This window comes from Arachis ipaensis, chromosome B06, assembly GCF_000816755.2.
Source record: "Arachis ipaensis cultivar K30076 chromosome B06, Araip1.1, whole genome shotgun sequence".
In the NCBI taxonomy this organism is placed as follows: domain Eukaryota; kingdom Viridiplantae; phylum Streptophyta; class Magnoliopsida; order Fabales; family Fabaceae; genus Arachis; species Arachis ipaensis.
In genome coordinates this window covers 85,469,678-85,474,441 of record NC_029790.2, presented here as the reverse complement: position 1 = coordinate 85,474,441, position 4,764 = coordinate 85,469,678, and the positions used below count along the sequence as shown (strand labels likewise).

Genomic DNA, 4,764 nt, shown 5'->3' with positions numbered 1-4,764 from the left:
TTTGCATCAAAATTTGATTTTTAAAATCATTTTTTAGAATATATATTTAATATTTAGTTCTTTTTGTCACGGTTTGAAATCCTTTATGCTTTATATGTCGTTAATTTTTTGGATTCTTTTTGTTAGCGATTTGAACTTTTGGATACCATTATGATAATTTATTCTCAATTTATTTTGTATGCTAGATGAAAGCATAATTTTGGATAAATCACACAAATAAAATGATTCTAGCTTAAAATTACACATCTCTTAAACTAAAATTAGTTACACAGCTCAAAATTATTTATTATGTGCTGCACATACATAATATAAATCGAGTCAATTTGATTCGATTTATATAAAAGTATTCAAGATATATAACAAATTTTAATTTAGGACATCTATCATAATTTCCGGTGAAATGTGAAACTCATTGGATGAATTTTACATTCTATCCAATTAAAAAGATGTATGTATGCCAATTTGGCGGGAAAAAAATTGCAAATTTCTTAGCTCTAAAGGGAACATGGCCTCAAATTTTCCTTCATCGTTTGAATTAAGAGCAGTTTTGCCATCTTACTCCTCAGTCTCAAATCTCACTAGAATCTCATATTGTAGTCTTAGATAAATAAAAAGTCAATATTATTAGACATGTTCATATTTAAAAAAAACTTTTAAATATATCAGTACATTAGTATTTTAGTAAATTTTAACTATTGATTTTAATTTTATATATATATATATATATTATATTATATTATATATTATATTATGTTTTTTATAATTAAAATCAACTATTAAAAATTATTAAATACTAGTATATCAATACACTTAAATATTTTTTAATGTTTAGTTGTGTGTTGCTATTGCTTAATCACAAACTTCTCTGCAAATCCCTCCCACATACTTAATTATTCTTAATTTTAATGTTTGCACAAAAGGTTATAGTTTGAACGATAAAAAGTTATGGGGTAATGCGATTCTTTCTACACCTGTAGAAGACAACTGTTGATATTAAAGTACCGTTTCGTGATATATAGTCATATAGGGATACTAATAGAGATAATTTTTGCTCCACTAAAACCTAAGAGAACATAAAGTTACAGTATAATGGGTCCCATTTTGTAAAGTGTTTTGTGCTAAAGTTGTTTAGGGGTGTATATGGTCCGGCTCGGTCTGAAAATCTGGTCTGGATCTGAATATTTTAGAGACTAATTGGGTGTGATTTTAATTGATCTAGAGATACAGGTCTTAAAAATACACCCGATCATTATTTAGGCACTACAAAAAATAAGGTTTAAAATGGTATTTAAATTACGGTGATTTTATGGCATTTTATGATGCTGCCATAATTAATTTGAATAAAATGGCAATTTTTGATAATTTTGGCGGTTGAAACTGCCATTATCAAAGCACATTGTTAAAAAAAAAAAAGCCCAAACGAAGGAAAACCGAAAAGCAAGGAAAACCTAAATATCTTAAATCGAATGTGTTCCCTTAACAAGGAAAACCCTAACATGCATTGCCACCAATGTCAAATCCAAAAATGACGATCTGTGCTCTGCTCCGGCAACGTTCTGCACCAGCGACTGCTCCAGCAACGATCTGCTCCAGTGAATGATCCGGCGATGATCTGCTCCAGCGAATGCTCTGGCAACGATTTTCTCAGCGTTCTCCTCCGACGAGATTGTGTGCTGTGAACTGAAACGCTGTTTCCAGCGATGATCTTCTCTGGTGGCGCGTTCTTCTCCTTCAGCGAGCTTTTATGATTTGGATTTGATATGAAGATTGCCGCTCATCTTATCGCCATCATTCATCTCTGTGCCATCGCAAGCAACACCGTTTTCAATCTGGCTCATCTCTTGACCGTGGCAAGCAACGCCGTTGTTGCTGCCTTCAGCAAGCTTCTACAGTTCGGTTTCGCGATCTCTATAACCTCTAATAGGTAACTCTTCGTTCTTTTAGATCTAATTCATGCTCTAGTAGGAAGAAACAAAGAATGTTAGTTCTATTTTTATTATTGTGTTTTTAACTTTCATTGATCTTTTGTGACGTTGTTGTTGTTGTTAACTTGTTACTGCTGCATTTTCTGTTGTATTGTTATTTTTTTGCTTCTGATTTTATTTAGTTTGAGACCTAATATGTTCTATTGAACTGATTAATCTACATCATTTGTCTGAAATTGGTACAAAACATGGCGTGTGTATATTTTCTTATGTAAGTGTTTGAATGATGGTTAAAGGCAATAATGAAGAGACACAAAGCACTGCTAATCTGTTCCATGAATGTTGTGTTAATGTTTGAATGATGTAAGTGTGTATTTTGGTTTTCAATTTTTGATTTTCTTGCTGATACAGAGGTATATAAAAGATCATAAAGGTGTTTGAACAAATTTTCTTCTGGATTGGAGGCTTTTGCCCCTCAGAAATTCTAAAGGTCATGCTTACTATCTAGTTAAATAAAAGATGTTGAGAAAGCCTCCTCATTGTGAATGAGAGCACCAGCTTTGCATGTAAATGGTGATATGATGCATTATTAATAATTAAAAAAAAAAACGTTTTGATTGCAGATTCTGGTCCCTAGGATTGAAACCATGATAAAGCAACAAAGGTCAGACATAAGCAACCTTGGAAAATCTTGTCAGCAAGCAGAAGATGCTCTTTCACAAGGCAAGGACAAACTTCAACAAATGGTTTTAGAATCTGTAATAGCAGGACAACTTGAAGAACAAACTAACACTCCAAACATGTCTACTGCAATGGAGAGATTAATAGGTCTAGTGAGCTTTGTGAACCAAGTAAGAAATTTACTTCACTTTCTTGAATGAAAAGCCGTTAGTTATATTCAAGTTAACTTCCACTGGTTTATTATTTTACCGTTGTGTCAGTGACAGCAATGATTGAACATAATTCTGCAATAAAGAATAACCCAATTTGATTTCAACAAATTTGTTTTAGAAGTGATGAAACTAGGAAACAATATAGTGTTGTTCCAACTCATGTTACTTAAAGGAAAAGAAAACAAACAAAAGAAAGAAATGAAATATCTTCATTCACTAACTTGAAGATTGAGCACTAGAAAATTGAAGGAAGCTTTACTATGTTTGAAACTTGACAAAATTGTCATTTATATGCTCATACCTTAGTTTTGGCATCCAGTTAACATGGGCTCTTGGTCAATGTTGCAGTATTAAAGGTGTTGGAAGCTGATAAATGCTTAGAGCTTGTTTTCGAGATTCCTCTGCTGTACTATTATTTTCTAAACTAGTTTATACTTCTAAAACCCTTCTAATATAAGTTTTAATTCTTAATTTCATAGGTACACAGGAAGAGGTATTTTTGTGGATCCTCCTTCTGTCTTCATGAGCAATAATACGTGGAGTCTTTTGTTGCCTGAAGGGTTTTAGATTGAAAATATGAAACTTGGTAACATTAGTAAGTTCCAAAATTCCAACACTAATTCCTTTCTTGTTTAGAATATCATCATATTCTTTGTTGACATTTTCACAGCCTTTACTTCACGTGACAAAATATTTCTCAAGGGCAGGGATACTTCTGAAGTTGCTGCAGTCTATTCATCTTACATATCAAAACTAAGATGATTTCTGGGGATATAGTCATATAGGGATACTAATAGAGATAATTTCTGCTCCACTGAAACCTAAGAGAACATAAAGTTACAGTATAATAGGTCCATTTTGTAAAGTGTTTTGTGCTAAAGTTGTTTACGGGTGTATATGGTCCGGCTCGGTCTGAAAATCTAGTCTGGATCTGAATATTTTAGAGACTAATTGAGTGTGATTTCAATGGATCTAGAGGTACGGGTCTTAAAAATAGACCCGATTATTATTTAGGGTGGAATTCGGGTTAAGGCGAACCCGGCTTTATCCAAACTATGTGCACCCTAAGAAAATTAAAAAAAGTACATATGTTTTAAATTAATTTTAATATTACATTATATTAATTATAAGTTTATTGTTTTATTTTTAAGTACACTTGTTGAATTAGAAAATAGATCAAAGAAGCATCAAAGTAGAATTTATAGACAAATTCAAGTTCAAATATAGATATCAACTTTTCGGTAACAAGTTTCTTCTTTATAAATAAGTACATCATATATAAGTTTCTTTTTAAATTATTGTTAAAACTTTAAATATCCGGTTTTTATCCAATTTAGACCTGATATAATTATGGTCTAAAAATATTTAGGTTTCATGGGGTCTGGAATCGAGTTAGGATCTAAATAATAGATCCAGTATATATTTAGGGTCAGATCTAAATTTAAACAAATTCGGTTTCATCTCACCATGTACATCCCTAAAATTGTTGCATATGCAAATTAATTAGTAGAGGTATTGATGGTTGACATTTTATTTAGTTTGAATATTTATTATGTATTAAGTCATAAATACAAAGATTTGTCCCAAAAAAAAAAGTCATAAAATACAAGGAAAATTTGGAGAAAGCGTAGTTATATGAAATACTGCCAAATTATAAACTAATTACAACCTTAATTAGTTTCAATATCAAACCATTACCCTCAATATTCGGTCTATTTGTTGTGTCACTAACAATTAAATACTATGTAAACTACAAACCATCCATATTTATCCAGGATTGTTGACAGTATTAATTTCAACTTTAATAAATAACACTAGTGATGTATCAAAATTTTTTTTTGGGCAAGAGATTCATCAATCATTCCTCCTTCCCAAATTAAAACTTTCTCTTTGCAAACTAAAATCATGGTGTTGCTTATTATTCTCTCTTTTTTTTTTTTTTGGAT

General features: G+C 31.2%; 1 long non-coding RNA gene across 1 annotated transcript; it reads left to right on the top strand.

Annotated features, from left to right (window-relative positions):
* On the top strand, positions 1,410–3,920 carry LOC107648838. The gene is made up of 3 exons (XR_001622097.2): positions 1,410–1,924; positions 2,549–2,776; positions 3,298–3,920. It is a non-coding gene; the product is annotated as an uncharacterized LOC107648838 (long non-coding RNA).